The sequence below is a fragment of the Vicugna pacos genome, chromosome X (assembly GCF_048564905.1).
Source record: "Vicugna pacos chromosome X, VicPac4, whole genome shotgun sequence".
Classification (NCBI taxonomy): domain Eukaryota; kingdom Metazoa; phylum Chordata; class Mammalia; order Artiodactyla; family Camelidae; genus Vicugna; species Vicugna pacos.
In genome coordinates, this window is record NC_133023.1 from 101193433 (window position 1) to 101213895 (window position 20463).

Below are 20463 nucleotides of genomic sequence, written 5' to 3' on the forward strand. Positions count from 1 at the left end.
GATTTTTGAATTAGGAAGTCTTAGGTTCAAATGCTAGTTTTGCTACTCACCAATTTTCTGATCTTTTCTGTATGTGATTACATGACAATATATATAATCAATTACTGAAATGAAAGTAAATTAAAAATATCAATGCTCAAGTATATCTATCTATATGTATATCTATATCCATATCTATAGAGAGAGATCACAATCTCAGTAATAGTAATTGTGAGTATCAGTACCTCCCCCCATTAGTACTCAGAGGAGATTGTGAAGTCACTATTTATTTTCTTTAACTATGACTTCCCAGTTGGACTTGGCCAACCCTGCTGGCTTCCATCACTGCCAAGTAGACAATACTGGTAGGACAAATCGGGGTCCTCAGACCTTCCTCAGCCTACTACAGATATGGCTAATTGGTCAAAAACTCAATAGACCCTTGTCTGCTCTTTATCTTAGAGTGACTTTTTAAAGCTAAATTTGCAAAGGAAAAGTCCATATTACAAAACTAAGTAAACTTAACATGTGGCTTACATATGTAAGTTTGTGTCAGTAATGAAAGGTGAAATAAAGCTGCATTGAAAATACAAAATGACAGGGCTCTTGGGCATCCTGATAATTATAATAATATGATACGATATATAATATAACTAATATAATATATTAGAACAAACCAAACATTTAAGTGGTCACTTCCCTACACACATAGGTGGTTGGAGTTAAAAGGGATTTCAGTTATTACTGTCTTGGTGCTCAAATAATCCTGAAAAGCTTTTAGTTATTTTTTTTTTCAATTTTATTTTATTTGCTTTCCATTGAAAAGTCTAACCTTTCATGAGGCAGAAGCCTGGAAAACTTTGGGAGAAAATTACAGGGTTTTAACAGCCATATTTTTGCTGTATCGGTGTAATTAACTGAGAAATACTTAAGGTTTTGGTACATTGATTTATTCAAATATTTTTGATAGTTCTGTATGGAAGGAAAAAATTATATAACGATTGTAGAATTCCAAGACAGATGGAAACTGTTTTGGGTTCAGATACCGGGTGACCTGTGGTCATGGCTTCTTCCTAAACCTTTGCTCCCTAGACTTGAATACAAATGAGGATACTTTGTTCAATCTCATCTTTTCCTTGAATTCAGACTACCCTTCTTTGTGAGTAATTTTTATTCTAAGGACTTCCACAGCAAAAGAGAAAGAGAGAAATTCTGTATTGTTTTGACCCAAGATAATGTCCATTAGCTTTCTCTGATTCAGTGATTATAGAATGATGTATTTTCCATGAAATGACATGTTCTCTGAGGAATGTACTTGTGGGCAAGGAAAGAGGCCAGAGGGGAATGACAGCCCAATTTACATACTCTGTAGGGTTTTGTAATGCTGAATTTGAGCTCCCACTGTAAGACAATGATCTCACTTCTTCTTCATCCTGCCCAGGAAAATGTGCTGTTGCTGGCACTTGATGTAATTTCATACTTCTTAAACTGTCTTACAAAAGTTAAAGAGCAAATTGAAGGGAATCCCTTCTGAGTTGAATATATTAATGATGAGACTATTTCTTCTGCAAGGCTGGGTCTACATGAATATAATGATAAGACAGTACAGAAATAGTTCAGCCATGGTGACTAGTGACAAGAGCTGAACCATCTGAGCTGACTATGCTGTGATTCATGTGGATGGCCATCCTTAAGTCATATAGTAGAATCACAGACTCTGCAAGGTGGAAGGGACCTTAGAGGCCATTTCTAATTCAGTCTCCTTTCTAATTCAGTAGTCCCTTTTTCAAAATGGTCGGTACATTGGGATCCAGCCTTTGTTTCACTCCTTTCAGTGATAAGGGAACTCACTAACTTAATTCTTTGTGAGGCACCAGGCATCCCATAATCATGCTGTAATAATGTACACTCTAACCAGTCTTACAAAGACGGAATTCAATCCCCAAACCTAAATTTAGTAAGAATGTTAGTGACCTTCATTTATACAAACAGTACATTCAAAGATTAAAGTCTATATGAATTTGGGAACAAGGAAGAAATTTGTATAAATTAACATAGTGTCATCATTAGAGATAAAAATGTGCGTTAGATTTTTTATTATTATTTACATTTTATAGACATTTTGATTACCAGACAATTCTGAAGAAGCTATGCCTTGATTTTAGAAATTCTTCAGTTTATGTTTCCAAGGGTTACTTCACTGATTGTTTATAACTAATATTTACTGAGTTCTGCTGTGTGCTCCAGACTGTGGGAGAGAGAGAATACTGGCAAACATTCATCATTGGTTATTGAGGAACCATATTTTAAGGAATAAATCTAACTCCAAATATAACTCCACTCAAAACTAGATAGCATTCACAGTTACAAATCTGATTACACACATATATTTCAACAAAGATAACTTGAACCTGGTACATATAGAATGGCCTGTCATATAACATGGCATAAGCAAAACAAAATTCTGAAATACTTGAAAATGGTAATGGCTTGTGTGATATTTTTGTGTGTGGTATATTGTTGCACACATTACAAACTAAGAAGAATTTGAAAAATATGAGTGATTATCTATCTCATTAGGACCCGAGGACATATAGCTGTATTGAATACCCCAAAGTAAACGTGCTGTTAAGTGACCAAGTCACTCCCTGATAATATGTCTATTAAAAGGGAAAAATTTAAAGAGGCATGAAAAGTTTTAAGCGGTATCTTAGAACTTTCATGGGTAGGGGCTCTAAATTAGTTCCTACCGAAGCAAATTTATGGGCGTAAAATAACACAAATTGATTTTCTTATAGTTAAGGAGGTCAGAGATTTAAAATAGGTCAACAGGGCTGTGTTCATTCTGGAGGTTCTAAGGGAGAACCCATTTCCTTGCCTTTTCCAGTTGCCAGAGGCTGTCTACGTTCCTTGGCTCATGGCCTCTTCCTCTATATTCAAAGCCAGCAGCACAGCATCTTCTAATCTCTCTCTTTCTCACTTTCCTTCTCCCTCTTGTTTTTTCCTTCCTTCTCCCTGTCCCTCGTCCCCTCTCATACACACACCCCTCTGGTGCCATCATCCTGCTTGGATTCTGAGCCTCCAGTCTCCGTCTTGAAAGGACCTTTGTAATTATATTGGGCCCACCTGAATAATCCAGGCTACTCTCCCCATCTCAAAATCCTTAACCTTAATCATGTCTGCAAAGTCCCTTTTTACCATTAAATTGACATATTTACAAGTTCTGAGGATTAGGACATAAGACATCTTTGGAGGTCACTATTCTATCTACCACAGTGTCCATCTGCCTGAATGTGGGTGTGGGACCTAGATGACCTAAATGTAGGAGTTGTGTGTGTGTATGTGTGTGTGTTTAAACAGTCCCCTAAAGCAAAGAAAGTAATAAGACATTTTTGTTTATTTCAGGTCAAACCTTTTTAAAAGCTAAAATGCCATGATCATAATTAAATAAATTAGTGATGATTATGTCCTTAAGTGTTGACAAGAAGAGTCCTACCAGAAAAGTTTAAATTAGAAATTCCAATAGAATGTGAAAAGGTCATTCTGTCATTGATTTACCTACAAAGCCCACAATTTTCTCAAGCTTATTTAAACAGCTGTCTGAATTCTGCTCCTCACATCACTCGTTTTCTGTGCTCTTTGCCCCACGTTAATACAACACTGACAAATATTTGAAGAGTAATCAGTTGCTTCAGTATGTATAGATTTAAAATGTAAAGATAATACCTTCTACTAGGTAGTATACGCCTTGAATAATAAATATATTCCCAGTCACTATTCCTTTCTAACTATGCAAATGATACATTTTTGATGTTTAACTGGTCCTGTATGCTTTATTTGTGCACCATATGGTTTTCATAGATAACTATAGTCTAATTGGTTTGAATCAAGCAACTGACACAAATATGCAAATATAGTCTGAATAGAGAATACTTTCACCATAGCCCTTTCTGCACTACTGATTGAAATATGAATGCTTAAAAATAGTTCTGTAGAGCTAGTCTATTTGAATAGTTTGTAATTACATCCATTCTCAATTGTCTACACTCAGGAGTATGACGCTAACAAGGAAAAATGACTGACCAAGTGCATTTATTTAACATAGTACCAACTCAAGAAGAACATTATGCTTGTGGTTATTTGTATTTGGTTAGCACAAAATCAGCATGTTTCTCAATAAAACTGCTGTGAAGGATATACTGTTGTAGGACAAAATTCTGTGCTATTAGGCTAATGTTAGATTACATTCTTGGTAAAGTTGTTTTTTAAAGGGACCTTCATTATAGAAACATTTTTTTTTCTTTCTTTTAGGCAGCTTCTTACTTTTTTTGTAGAAAGCCAAGTGGAGTTGCTTTAATTAAGGTCTCTAGCTAGTTCTACCCCTGTTATTTGCCATCATTCTTTTTTTTTTCCCTCTGACCTTCCACAATCTGTTCACATTAGATACGAGGTGGACCATGCCATCAGTGAGCACATTTTCATTTGAAGGACTGCCAGCATAGCTTTCTGCTGTTCCTTTCCATTAGCTCAAAAGTATCGATGGGACTATCCCACCCTCCATTTAGGGTTTAGTTCCTACACAGTCCTACAAGATTTTCAATAAAAGCTGAGTCACTCCTGATCGTCCCTTAATGTCTCCATTTTCCTTCGTACTGAGGACCATTTCTATTGTGCTTATTAGTATTTTGCTTGATACTAATTCCGAAGTCTATTTTCCCACGAATATATATACTAATGAAACTGAATGAGACTGAACGTGTCAAGAAGAGGAAGTATATTTCCTAAGTCATGTATCTCCCCATAGTAACTAACACAAGGCTTTACATACAATAGAACTCAACAAATGCTCATGCCTGTCGGCCCATGGATGTTCACAGTATGTTGTAACTATGTATTCTATCAGCCAGTTTTCCCCAGTATATACTTAGTCTCTGAGTGCAACTGCTACAGATTTTTGGGGGGAGTATTTGCTTAGGTCACTGAGATAGTATCAAAAACAGCATTCTATAGTCAATTAACTGAAGCCTTTAATAGTTTGCAATTATTAGTCTATCTCCAAAATTTCAAAATGATTAATAAAATATACAAAATCTTGGCCTGATTTCCCCCTTCAGGTTGATTAGCATATAAAGCTGACTTTAAAGTAGCTGCGTATTTCTTTGAGAGACACCTATGCCCATGGATGCTTTCAGTGGATGTGTGCTTCATTTAAAACTGATCCAACAATGAAGCACAGAGTTAAGAAGAAACTGAAAACAGTTCAATAAAGTTCATTATTTTTGAGTTAATCACCTTTCATTTTTTAATGATCTAGGAGTAATAATAGTAACATGCCCTTGATATTATTACCTGGTTAGCATGGCTATACATCAACTGTCAAACAATCTAGAGAGAACAGACAGTATGGTTACTATTAGGTTCTAGGTGCTTTTTCTCTTCGAGGAAAGTAAGCTATTCTTCCTTTCAACAGTGATTCATCAGTCAGTATTTCTGTAAACACCAAATCACATCTTAATTTCTCTTTCTTATCTAGGCATTTTTCATTAGAGCTGGTAATTCTTTCAATGACAGAAGTTTCAATGTTTAAGATAAAATAACAAGGATATTGGAGGGATCCTAAAGAATGAATTTTTTTTACACTTGTACTTCAAAAATTGTCACTATAATAATTTGACTTTGTTCTATAACATATTTGTTCTTTTCATTGATGTGACCATTATAATTACATACAAATGGAACCACATACATGCGCATTTCAGTATATGGCTGGGATACTTGCTGTATTTGAACTGGTTGAGAATCAGACCACTAAAAACTGAATTAATGCTATTTGACATAGAAACCAGATGGAGGGATGGGCAAGGGTTGTGTGTAATGACCCCACTATATAGGGGACAAATACAGCTCTTGCCAAAATGCACTTTGAATTCTCACTAGGGAATCTTACTCACTTCTGTGTCTTCATGTGCCATCTGAGCCCTGGCCATCTGTGACTCACCTTCAGGCCAAGAATCACTTGTGCTTTCAATCCTAATGAAAAAAAGCCACCTCATATCATATAGACCTTTGCTTCCTCTAGCACATGTTTTCATGCTAAGTCTGTCCCTTGGTAATAGCCTCCTCTGTATCACCTTGAATTAAGAAAGAACAAGTAATTCAACTATCTCCTGACCAAGAACCAACCATTGCCATGTTGGCAGATGATACTTAACATTCAATGTCTTGCAGTGACACAGGAGGTATATCATGCATGATCCCTCCTAGCTTACAAACATGGCACATCGAGACATCCATATGGACCATGGCTAATTGGCATAAATCCTAAACTGGTATGTGTAGCCAAGTGCAAAGGAAAATAATAGGTGGTGAAAATTACTGTAAAAGTTAAAAACCCCACTATAAACGTACACTATTAATATTAATTTGCTGATCAAATATAACTTTGTAAGACGTAGAGTTTGACTTAACATCCAGTAAATCTTCAATATTATAGAAACTTTCTATTCTTACAAATAATCAGATTGATGTAAATGAGACTTATCATTATTATTATTCTTATTATTTTAGTGCATATACTTGTTCTTTAGAAAGCACTGGTCAGATTCTGGGTAGGCAGATGTTTTGCACATTTGTCACTGGTGAGTGCATCCCTTCTGAAGCCATGTTATAAGAGGACAGCTTTCCCACACCGTGAAGGAATATTCCTTAGCCAATAGTACACGAATAACTGTAATACCAGACTAGAATCACAGCTAGTATGCACTATTAGGTTTCTTTAAATCAAACTTACTACATATATTCAATTCATTGCTCTGGGTGTTGATTACAACTCAAGTGTGGTGTGGTCAACAGGTAAGGTTGTGTCTCTATAATGCCAAAATCACTCAGCTCAGTAATTAACAAGCAAGCAAACAGAACAGTCAAGTCAGTAGATGGGTGTCACAGTTGCTGAAAAAACTTATTTACTTTTTTTTTTTTACTTCTAAGTAGGCATTGTACTTTGAATTAAGCATTTCATTGACTAGATCATTATTTGCTTGGATTTTTCCATTTACACTTACAGATATAAAGAAACTTGGGTTCTTTTCTCTATGTATAAAATCAACATCCTATTTCACTGGTAAGAAACTGCCAGTAATTCTTCCTCATTCTGAATTTACTTTAAAAATACTTTTAATGGACATTTTCCCCCCCCATTTTTATTTATTTATTTATTTAACTTTTTTTATTGTGTTATAGTCATTTTACAATGTTGTGTCAAATTCCAGTGTAGAGCACAATTCTTCAGTTATACATGAACATACAATGAATGTGACATTCATTGTCACATTTTCTTTTGCTGTGAGCTACCATGAGATCTTGTATATATTTCCCTGTGCTATACAGTATAATCTTGTTTATCTTTTTTACATATGCCCGTGAATATCTACAAATTTCGAACTCCCAGTCTGTCCCTTCCCACCCCCCCGCCCCCCTTGGCAACCACAAGTTTGTATTCTATGTCTATGAGTCTGTTTCTGTTTTGTATTTATATTCTTTTTTTTAAATTCGTCTAACATCTGTTAGATGTTACTAGTTATTCATTGTGACATAAGAATTTATAAGAAATATATACTTGGTCCAGATGAAAATATATTTCTTAAAAAAATATACTTTTCATGGACTTGACTTGATAATGTCATGTTATGTAGTTTAGGTCCTTACAAGAAATAACTGTTCCCAAAGATAACTTTTCTATTTTTTCAAAAATATGGCAGATAGTAACCCATACAGACCTTAATTATTAGATCAGAGGTGTTGTGTGTACTTAAGGAGAACTTTAAAGAAAAGACTTGGGCAGTGAAGAGGGGTGCATGATTAATTTTGACTGCAGGCATTGAGAAGGACTTGATAGAAGCAGACACATTTGAGCTGAACCTTGAATCAAGAGTTGATTCATTCATAGTTTAAAAAAAAGAGTGGCTGAGGAAATTGTATTTAACTGTATTTCCTTATTTTCTGTAGTCCGATGCTTTGGTATCTGGGGCCTTGCTAACCACTGGGGAGGAATTGGCTAAACCTCCTAGGGTTTAGCTAATTCCTACAGACAGCAAACAGCTCACCCACAAGCATGCCTTCTGCAAACCAACCAGTTGCAAGCTTACACTCCCCAGCTACCTCCTTTATGTAGTTCTTAGACTCTAGGCCACTATCTACCTGCCTTAATCACTCCAGGGCCAGGTATCAAACAACTAGGGGAAGCCCCTATACCCAGAGCCCCCTGAGGTTATTCACACTAGCTAATCCTCAGCCTCCTTCCCCTGCCTTGTCTTGCCTTTCTCCCAGAAACCACAGTGTGTGAGGGGCTAAAGGATGGGGGTACAGTGAAAGCCTACAGGGACTTCACCGATCTATACCTACTGATACAACTACGGGAAACCACAGAGAATCAGTGCTTTAATTAAATGTTTTACTGTGTTTTAGCCAAGGAAATAGTAGTCAGAAAAACTCAGGTTCTTATCATAGAGGTGACTTTAATGACTTGATCATTTTAGAAAAATCAAATTACTTATTAGAGAGACTATCAAGTGCAATTCACATATTTATTCATTTGCAGTCTTACTGGCCTAATATCTATACAATTCAATTGATCCTTCTAAGAGATGTTAAAATGAAGAGCTCCGAATTAATGGTATTAACAACATAAAAGAATGGCCCCATTGAATTGCCTTGTTAATGGTAAAATGAACTTTCCCTGCGGCGAGAGATACCTGATACTGTCAGAATCAAACTGCTCTCTTAGTAGTGAGGGAGGGTCTGATGTAACATCAAAGTTTATTCTGCCTGTTGACATCTTGATATAAGGTTTCTTATTGTCAGATACCAAGAAACTTGTCAAGTTTCAGCATCTTTGCACCCTTTCCCTATACCCTGCAGAGAGAAAAAAACAGAACTGCTAGTCAACAAACCCCCATCCATTCTCTTAAACTGCTCTACACCGCCACCCCTTCAGGAATAGGAAACCTGAGAAAAACAATACAGTGTAACTTGAAAGTCCTTCAACTTAATGCAAATTTTCTTTGTTTTTATATTGAGTCTGGCTTAAAATTAGGCACACAGGCAAATAAGTTCCAGCTTATGAGTTCCAGATTTCAAGAACAACTTATAAAGCCAACCTATATACGTGCCCAGAAAGGTCAGAATAGAAAATCCTTCTTGATTCTGAGGCTTGTAGTATATAATGATTCAAAATGGAGTGAGCTTCTTTGAGTGGAAATGCTTCCTTTTCGTTCACCTAGAAAAACAACAGAGACCAAATTAGCTTGAAGTTGACACGAGGATTTCCCAAAGGAAAATGATCAGGCACAGGGTGAGTTTAATCCCTCTGTGGTCCCAGAGTTCGCCAGTGATTTATAAAACTATGTGGTATGCATTCAGGTTTTTATAGCTCTAAAGTGTTTGTTTTGTGTCATTATTTTAATCTACTTACTTCCAAAAAGTATCAGAGGGAAGATACTCAATTTAAAAATATACATAGACAACAGTTGCCATCAGATGCGAGTTTAGACATTATAGAGAGATAAAAATCTGGGACAAATGATAAATGATGTGGAGATGTAATTATTAGCACAGTTGAAAATTTAATCTTACTTCCTGACAGGAAAAGTGACAACTTAAACAAAGGTAAAAGCAAAACAGAAAAGAAAAAAGCCCTCAAACCACATCATAGTGTACCATAGAGTTCTCATTGTCTGATAAAAATCTTTTTTTCCCCTCAAAGGCAAGCATTTAACTTATTCTAAACTCTAGGAATATTTTATAATTTTAAAAGCCATTTCTTCTATTTACCTGGCATTAAAGCACAGCCACAGAAGAGAGTTGTGGCTGTTCAGGGAGCAGGCCTGGGGTTTACTCCAGGTAGCCAGGAACTCCAGACTCAGCCGGGCCGGGCAGGGAATCATCCTCCTCTGTTGCTATGGCCACTGCCTTCTTACTGAGCCCAAGAATTTGCTGTCACTGCCTCTGCCCCTTCTCGGAGCAGACTGCCCTGAAAGCAAATAACCATTATAGTTAGAAAGCATAAAGGAATGGAACATTTAGGCATCCTTTCAACCACTGTTTTTTAATTTCAAACTTGTGCCAGGTAACATACAGATTGCAAAGTCATAGGATATAGATGATGTCACTTCTTTGAATCAGTTTACTTGAATATTTCAGGGGGGAGATGTTTTAAAGCAATTTCACGGGTCATTTAAAATAAATTTATATTTAAAAAGGTGTAGCTTTTCGTGGAATATAAAATGTATATGAATGTTAAAGCTAAAAAAGAAGACATAAATAAAAGAAACCTCTTACTTCTTGTGGCCTCCTTTAGAGTGTTCCTCTCAGACTCATCCAGAGTTCAAGTTTCCTCTCTGTCATAGAGACATTCATTGGACACAACTGAACAGCCCTTTTCTACATTGTTTATAAAAGATCAAAGAATTCATTCTGTAGAGAAGTCCAATTAAAGCTAGATTCTCTGCTAAATACCTGGAAATGCAAATGAGGTTCCAGCAGTGCATAAAATGTAAGCACTGTAACAGGTTTATTTGTTGTCGTAGTTTTTCTACAACTTTGTATTCTTTGGAAAGAAAGTATAATGTAGCGTTTGGGAGCGTGGATTTTGAAGTGAAATAAACCCCATCTCTGGCACATCATGGTTGTGTGACCATTGGAAAATTAACTTCTCTGTGTCTCAGTTTCATTGATGTATCAGATAGCAAAAATAATATTACCTTATGAGTTCAGGGGAAGATTGAAGAAGATAATGCACATGAAACACTGTGAACAATGTCTGGCACATAGAAGCCTTTTACATGTTAGTTATTATTGTATATGAATATTTAGAACATACAGAAAAGCAAAATCATGAGAAAAATCCCTCATACTCTTGGTATCCAAGTAAACTACTGTGTGTGTGTGTGTGTGTGTGTGTTCACGCCCATATATGTGTATGAATATCATGTGTGTGTATCTTGTGTGTATTCCTAAAATGTCATCATCTTGGGGAGGGTTTCACTTCTTTACTCCAGCCAGTGAACACTCACAATATCCAGTGATCATGGGAAAACCAGAAATTAGATTGTTGGGTCATATGGTAGTTCTGTTTGTCATTTTTTGAGGTACTTTCACACTGTTTTCCATTGTGGCTGCACCAGTTTACATTCCCACCACCAGCGTACAAGGCTTCCCTTTCCTCCACGTCATTGTCAGTACTTGTTATCACTTGTCCTTTTGATAACATCCTTTCTAAGTGGTATGAGGTGATGTCTCACTGTGGTTTTTGCTGTTAGGTATGCAGCATAGCAATTCAGTATTCTTACAGATTATACTCCAAGAAAAGTTTTTATAAGATAATAGCTATAATTCTTTGTGCTAGACAATATGTCCTTGTTGTTTATTTATTTTATACATAGTAGTTTGTATCTCTTAATCCCACACCCCTAACTTCCCCCTCCCCTTGGGTAACCACTAGTTTGTTTTCTAAATCTGTGAGTCTGTTTCTGTTTTGCATACACATTCATTTGGATTATTGTTTAGATCCCACATATAAGTAATATCATGGAGCATTTGTCTTTCTCTGTCTGACATATTTCCCTAAGCATAATATTCTCTAGGTCCATCCACATTGCTGCAAATGGCAGAATTTCATTCTTTTATGGCTGAGAAGTATTCCATTGTGTGGATATGTGTGTGTATATACACACAGAGACCACATCTTCTTTACCCATACATCTGTTGATGTAAACTTGCATTGCTTCCATATCTACTAGATAGATATATGTAAAACAATGAGATTAGAACATTTTCTCACACTATATAGAAAAATAAACTCAAAATGGACTGAAGACTTAAATATAAAACTCCTAGAAGAGGAAATAGGCAGAACACTCTTTAACAGAAATCATAGCAATATTTTTTATCTGTCTCCTAACGCAACTGAAATAAGAGAAAAAAATTTAAAATGGGACCTAATTAAACTTAAAAAGCTTTTTCACAGCAAAGGAAGCCATCAACAAAATGAAAAGACAACTTATGGAATGGGAGAAAATATTTACAAATGATATACTGACAAGTGTTAATATCCAATATCAACAGCTCATATAACTCAATATAAAAAAAATTAAGAAATTGTCAGAAGACATGAATAGACATTTTTTCCAAAGAAGACATACAGAAGGGCTAACATGCACGTGACAAGATGGTCAGTATCGCTAATTATTAGAGAAATGCAAATCAAAACAACAATGAGATATCACCTTACACGTGTCAGAGTGGCTATCATCAAAAAGTCTACAAATAACAAATGTTGGAGAGGATGTGGAGAAAAAGGAACCCTTGCACACTGTGAGAATGTAAATTGGTGCAGCTACTATGGAAAACAGTATGGAGGGTCCTCAAAAAACTAAAAATAGAAGTACCATATGATGCAGCAGTCCCACTCCTGGGTATGTATCTGGAAAAAAATGAAAACATTAATTCAAAATGATACATGCACTCCAATATTCATATCAGCACTATTTACAATAGTTAAGATGTGGAAGGTTAGTTGTCTGAGATAAATCTTTTTTTAACATAGGCATTCATCACTATAAAATTCCCTCTTAGAACTGCTGTTGCTACATCCCATAGGTTTTGCTACATTGTGTTTTCAATTTAACTTGTTTCATACTTTTGTCTTTCAATTTCTTCTTTGACCCAATGGTTGTTTAGGATTATTTTGTTTAATTTCCACATATTTATGAATTTTACAGCTTTCCTTTTGTTACTGATTTCTATTTTTGTACCACTGAGATTGGAAAAGATACTTGGTGTGATTTCAATCTTCTAAAATTTGCTAAGACTTGTTTTGTGACCTATCATATGTTCTGTCTTGGAGAATGTTCTATATGTGCTTGAGAAGAATGTGTATTCTGAAGCTATTGGATGGAATGCTTTGTATATGTCTGTTAGGTCTATATGACCTAACGTATGGTTCAAGTCCATCCTTCCTGTCAGGATGTTGAAAGTGGGATACAAAAGTCCCCTACTGTTATTGTATTGTTGTCTACTTCTCTCTTCAGGTCTGTTAGTATTTGTTTAATATATTCCAGTACCCCAATTTTGGCTGCAGATACATCTATGATTATTGTATCTTGTTGATGAATTGACTCCTTTATCATTATGTGATAGCCTTCTTTATCTCTTGTTACCATTTTTGGCTTAAAGTCTATTTTGTCTGATATAAGGATAGCTACTCCACCTCTCTTGTAGTTTCCACTTGCATGAAATATCTTTTTTCATCCTTCACTTGGAGCTTATCTGTAGCCATAAATCTGAAGGGAGTCTCTTGTAGGCAGCCTATAATTGGTTCTTGTTTCTTTTTCCATCCAGCCACACTATCCATTTGATAGGAGAATTTAACCCATTTTCATTTGAGGGTAATTATTTATATATAAGGACATATTAATGCCATCTTTTTTATTTTTGCCATTTTGTAGTTCCCTTGTTTCTTCCTCTCTTATAACCTTCCTGTTTGAGTTGATGATCTTTTTTTGGGGGGGTATGTCTAGATTCTCTGCTTTTATCTTTGGTGAATCTCTTACAGATTTTCACCTTGTGAGTACCATGAGGCTTTCATAAAACATCTTATATGTATAACCATCAATTTTATAGATACAACTTAATTTCGACCAATAGAAAAACTCTGCCCTTTTACTCTCACTTATTTTATATTTTTAATTTCACAATTTACCTCTTTTAAATTGAATATTCATTAACAAATAATTGTAAGTGCAGTTAAATTTAATATTTAGCCTTTAACCCTTATATTAGAGTTAAGTGGTTAATATACCACCAGATTACAATATTAGAGTATTCTGAATTTGACTATATACTTACCTTTACCAGTGCATTGTATGTCTTTATATGTTTTCATGTTACTAACTAGTATCCTTTCATTTCAACTTGAATGATTCCTTTCAGGATTTCATGTAAGATAGGTCCAGCTGGGATGAATTCCATCAGCTTTTTGTTTGTCTGGGTAAGTCCTTCATTTCTCAAGGATAACTTTGCCACATAGACTATTCCTGGTTGATAGTTTTTTTTTTCTTTCAGCACTTTGAATATATCATCCCATTGTGTCCTGCAAGGTTTCTACTGAGAAATCTGCTGATAATCTTATGGGGTTCTCTTATATATTTCAAACATTTTTATCTTTTGCTGCTTAAAATCTCTTTTTGATTTCTAACAGTTTTACTATAATGTCTTGAAGAGGATCTCTCTCTCTTTTGTTGTTAAGAGTTTACTTGAGCAAAAATGGATTTGAAGCAGGCAGCGCCAGACCAGAAGTGGTCAGGTGAACTACCAGAGACGGTATCCTTATGTTGAGTTTGTTTGGTGACCTATGAGATTCACGAACTTGAGTATTCAAATTTCTCCCCAGATTTGGGAAATTCTCAGCCATTATTTCTTTTAAAAAGCCTTTTGACCCTTTCTCTCACTTTTCTTCTTCTGGAACTCCAATAATTCACAAATTGGTTATTTTGATGGTATCCTGTAGAGCAAGTATGCTTTCTTCACTTTTTTCAATTCTTTTTTCTCTGTTCTCCTGTTAGATAATTTCAAAGTTCCTTATGTCTATATCACAGATTCCATGTTATGTTAGATCCATTTTGCTGTTGTTGCCCTCGACTGCATTTTTCATTTCATTGTATCCTTTAGTTCTAGAATTTGTGTTTGATTCTCTTCATGATTTCTATCCCTTTGTTAAACTTCTCATTTTGTTCATGAATTCTTTTCCTTATTTCTGTAAACTGTCTTTCTGTGTTTTCTTGTAGCTCACTGAGTTTCCTTAAAATAGCTATTTTTAATTCTATATCAGGTAAATCACGTATCTCCATGTCTTTGGGGTTGGTTACTGGAAGATTACTGTGATTCTTTGGTGGTGTAGTATTTCTTTGATTGTTTATGTTCCTTGAAGTTCTGTGTTGCTGTCTAAGCATATGAAGTAGCAGTCGTCTTTTCCAGCTTCTACTAACTGCCTTCGGGAGAGAAACACCTTCGGTCAACCCCGTTAGGGGTTCTGAGGCTTTCTCAGACCTTCTTCTTAGATCTGTTCCATGCTTCTTGCTCCCTCTTGTGGCATAATCTTAAGCCTTATGCCTTCTCTTAAACCTGCAATGCACCAAGCTCGATATTGACAGCCTCCTTTTTGTTTTCCCAAAGGTGGCGCTAAAGCTCAAGTTTGCCATCTCTTCTTGGCTTCCAGATTTGGGCCAGCTTTCTGTGCATGCTCACTAGCCATCTGCCAAAGCTCTCCCTTGCTGCCTCAACTGGGAATGAACAGAGGGAGCTGGCCACAAGGCGGGGTATCTGTGGGCTAGGTGCTCTGAGCTCTGGGGGTACCTATGGGCCTACTGGGGGATCTGTAGGTGCGCTGTTCCCAGCAGCTATGAGCTTCCTGGTGGAGTCTGTGATGTAGTTAGTAGGATCTGCATCCCTTTAATGCCCTCCAAGAGTCCTATTTGCCACTCTCCCAGCCTCTTCCTGCTCCCCAGTCATGCATCTTATGATTCGGACTCTGGATGCGGTAACAGAGTAATCAGCCTCTTTGTCAGCTTCCCGCACAGCTGGGGAAGCCAGGTGCTCACTCACATGCTCTCACTTTCCCCTTTGAGAGAAATCATGGGCCAAGAATGTTCTGGCTCTAAATTGTGCTGTTTTGGGGGAGGGGTGCTGCGGATTAAGTCAAGCTGTTCCTCTTACCCTCTCCAATGTGTCCAAATTCTTTCTTTCCTTTTTTTGGCTCCGGTGGTGTGCTGGAACTTTTCCTCTGTAAACCTGGACTTCCAAAAGGTTCTCCCATCTGTGGGTGATTGTCTAGGACAGTATTTTCCAGGCATTTTTGGACTGTAGCTGAGAGGGGCTGGAGCTGGTTTACAAGACACTGCCAGGTCCATATTACCTAATTACCTAATGCACAGGTGGGTGAGACTCCTCTAGGGTCCCTTGGTGTCTGTTGCTAGATCCTGTGGTTCCCAGAAAAACACTTGTCTCTGGATGGATCCCAAATTATTTTTGTTGTTGAGGGGAACAAAACCCAGGAATGTTTAATTCTACTATGATGCTGACATCACTCATTGCCTCTATTTTTTTATGATGCTTTTTGCATATGAAAATGTTAATTTCATGTAGATGAATTTATCAGTAATATTACCTATTCATGTGTTTTTTGTATCTTCTTTAAGAAATCATTCCCCACCTCAGTCATTTAATAGTCTTGCACACTGTTGTTTAATAATTTTGAAGACATGTTTGTATCATTTAAATCTCTAACCCATTTATAGTTAATTTTTGTAAAAGGTGAGATCTAATTTTATTGTTCAGATGGATAACCAATTGCTCAACACCATTTATTGAGTGGCCTATCTTTTCTCTGCTGACTTGCTATAACCTTGCTTTTCTGTATCATTTACATATATTTACATGTCTTTTTTTCCCTGGGTTTTAATAATATATCTTGATATCTTTTAGGATGTATGTCCTCACTTCATTGCTCTCTTGTCTTCATTGTCATCATTGATATAGTTTCCATCCCCTCCGTCCCCTCCCCTCTTTTTCTGTTCTCTGAAAAAGATCATATAAATTTGGACTTTCTTCTTTGCCTATTCAAGTAGATGTCATTACTAAAACTGTCTGGGCCTGTTTGGGTTTTATTTGCTTGGTTTTATGTTTTTTTTCCCTTTTCTTGGTATTACTCTCTATGAAATGGAACATTTTCATTTCTCCTTATCCTTCCAAACTTCTATCAAGCTTCCAATGACTGCTTTTGGACTTAGAACACTAGAAGCTTATAGCTCCAGACTGCTCGGTGCTTCATGATTCTATTCTGTTTCTCATTCTCAGCAATATCTATCATATTTTTGAGACTAGACATGTCTATTTTGTTTTGTTTTAATCTGTCATTGCTGTATGACTGGAATATATGTATGGCTGCATAAACTCACTAAGCCATATTGACCAAAAGTTTGATATATAGTTCTTTTCTTTTCAAAAAACATCATCATTCTATAATATTGGTTAAAGATAGGGAAACCATGGCCAATCATTAGGATTCCCTTCTGTTAATTATTATTTTACCTCTGGAGTAGGCATCTTTTACACTAAACCATGGACGTAAATGCATTTAATAAATTATGAGTGCCTTTGGTACATATGGAGAGAGAATCATGTACTTAAAAAAGGAGTAGGGAAGATATTCAGTAATAATTAATAGGGTGACATGGAGAGTAATATGAGGAAGACGCAGTTATTTGCCATCCTGTTGTGATTTTCCCACTGTGTATATTAAATGACATCCTAAGAGAACAAGTCGATCACTCCCAAGTAGGGTTTCTTCATAAAAGAAAGCTTTCCAGAGTGATAGCAACAAGTCAGATGAGAGGAAAATAAAGTAAACCCACTACAGCAGCCAAGATTTGTAACCATACAAGACATAAGAATTCTACCTCCAGAAATCCATTCTAAGTAAGCAGAGATGTAGCAAAAATAAGTTTGTAAAAAGATATTCATCCCAGTGTCGGGTATAAAAAATTAGAGACCATCTAAATGACTCAAAAGAGGAGATGGGTAAAAAATGTCATGATGCACCAGTGAGTATTTCTGAGTTCTAAGAAAAGATACGTATACTAAGAGAACCTATTAGAATATTGTATATAAAGGGCAATTACAACAATAACGATAACTGCAACCACAACAGACGTTTACTGAGCACTTACTTTGTGCCAGGGACTGTGCCAAGTGCTTTACATTTATTCATTTAAATCTCACATGTGACGGTGGGGCTATGTGTGTACATGTACTATATACAAATTTCTATGTATATTTTCCAAACTATCCACAGTGAGCATGGATGTCCTTTATAATCAGAAATGTAAATTATTATAGATACTCCATGACCTTCACTCATTTGTTTCTTTGTTTTCACCTCTTTGTGTGGTCCAAAATACAGGAAGGACTCTTTATTGGAATCTCGTTGTCTTATGAGGACAGGGAGGTCAATGAAATAGTCATGGCTGAATTTACCAGGGATGTTATTAAATCTACTCTTTTTTATGGAAGAGTGTGTGTGTGTGTGTGTGTAAAAGTGAGCTAATGAATTTTAATTGAGCATTCCTCATTCTTTTTTTCAAAGTAGGAATTATTATTTTACTGAAAAGGAAATTAATGCACAAAGAGGTTAGACATTTACCATGGGTCACCCAGTGTGTAAGCATAAAGCCGTGATTTCAGGTCAGATCTTTTTTTTTTTAATTGAAGTATAGCCAGTTACAATGTGTCAATTTCTGGTGTGCAGCATGTTTCAGTCATACATATGCTTACATATATTTGTTTTCATAGTCTTTTTCATTATAGGTTACTACAAGTTATGAATATAGTTCTGTGAGCATTCCACGTTCTAAATGCCATCTCTGAGAATATAGCACTACATTATGCTACACAAAAGCAACTTCTGAGCTAGAGAGATGAGACAGTAAGTGGCATTATAAATGTGATGATGAATTTGATAGACTAGGATCTGAATGAAACATATTATGGTATGAAGTGAAGCGGAAACTAGTAACAGCACAGTAAGACTTAATAAGAGTGCCAAGAGCTTTGTGGTAGTTTATGCATACATGGTATTATTAAGGAGCGGACTGGGGTTAACTGCATTCTCCTGGTACACTCATACAATTACAGGGAATCATGCATCCTCACTCACTCATTGTATCCCATTCACCCCATGAATATCCTTTTATAATATTACTGCTAAGCCCCCCCAAAACCCTATAGAATGAAAAGGTCTGTTTTTCTCTTCTCTTTAGTGTACAATGGTCTGCAAATACTGAAGTCTATTTTGCTGTGTTTAGAAGCATTTTCAGCACGCTATAAAAGAGGGGTCTTCAGATGTTTGGATGAGATTACAGTGCTTCAGGGAAGAGAGTTAAGTCTTCAAATTTTAAGTCTTCAAAATTTTCCTCTTGGGAAAATTTCTTTCCCTCATGACAGTCTATTATTTGTCAGAGTGCCCTACTAAGACCAAGATTTCTTAGTTCCTCATCTGGTGTTCTACAGAACTTGCCAGGTGTCCAAGGTATATACCCCAACACTTTAATGCCTGCTAGGGCTTACTTACATATTTCTATGTGCTTTCTCATCTCTTCAGATTTTTCAGCTGTTCTGAACTGCATATTTCTTGCCAGGACTCAATTAAAACCTGCCGCTACCCAGATTAACAGCCATGTAGTTGTTTGACCATCAGTCTGCCCATCAAACTCACTATGTTGACAAAAGAATAAAGGGAAGTGTTAGCTACACATGAAACTTTAGGGTGGTGGGTCTCAATTTGAGGGGAGAGGAGCCTAAGTTTCTGTTGAGAATCTGATGAAAGCAGCAGACCCTTCCCCATCAAATGTTTTTGAATACATATATACTGTGAGTCACATAAAAATTTAACGTTTTATAAATCTCATGAAACCCATGTATGGACTCCTTAAAAATATGCAGATTCCAGGTCTAAAATGTTTGCTAACGCCGAGTTCAAGGCCATTCCCTTCAGTTTATCCCACAGGAGAATCAGATCTGCTATCATGGAATTCACTGCGATAAACTGGACCACGGGGATCGAGGGTTGGGTTTTCAGCGTACATGAACCTAGGGTAGCAATGTCCTGATACAAAAGACTAGGAGGAAGCCTGGTAAGCAGATGACTCTAGGGCCACAGGATGTGTCCTCCAGTTTAGTGAAGTCATCTTGCTTGTTCAGTGGGTTTATCCCAGCTCCCCAGGGCCTAGAGTTGCATGGCCAAATCCCTAAGGGCATCCTATGTTGCTAAGTCTGTGTATATGGGATGGCAGTAAGTGGGAATATAAAATGTGCCCCCTCCATCCTTTTTATCATAGGCAAAATTAACACCAGCCAACTGGGAAGAAGAAATTATGATGACAGCAAACTAAGCTTTGAAATCTACTGGAAGATTCTTTCCTTTATAGCTTCTGAAGATACAGTTGTGGCAGAGCCAGTTTGTGCATCTGAATGAAGACATGGATCTCGGCTGACACATGTTGGCTACAATGGACTGAAAAATGCCCCAGTACTAATTGGCTATGGACTCTGATTTTTCACTAAACGATGTCATTTTGGAGCAGCACAACTCAATGAAAGGAATATAGGCTTTGGAGCCAGACACAGCTGGGGCTAAATTGTAACTCAGACACTTCATGCAATCTCTTCATTACTCTTCAACTATGAGCCTGTTTGTTTTTAATCTGTGAAAGGGGTATAAATAATACGTACTTTAGTGTCACTGTGAGAATACAAAATAGTTTAAAATCCTAATCTTTACTCATAGTAAATAGTAGCTGTATCTGACTATCGCCTTGGGGCCAGTGCTCGTGTATGCCAGTATGACCCATTCTAGGTAATTAGTCAAACCATTGC

The 20463-nt window shown here is 36.5% G+C and overlaps 1 long non-coding RNA gene across 1 annotated transcript in view; it reads right to left on the minus strand.

Annotated features, from left to right (window-relative positions):
* Positions 1 to 8527: 8527 nt before the first annotated feature.
* LOC116277463 (uncharacterized) overlaps positions 8528 to 20463 on the minus strand; it is a 71437-nt gene continuing 59501 nt past the window's right edge. The window contains exons 3-4 of the long non-coding RNA XR_012067511.1: positions 9808 to 10006; positions 8528 to 9253 (exon numbers count right to left, since the gene is read on the minus strand). This is a non-coding gene — a long non-coding RNA (uncharacterized lncRNA). The remainder of the gene's footprint in view (positions 9254 to 9807; positions 10007 to 20463) is intronic.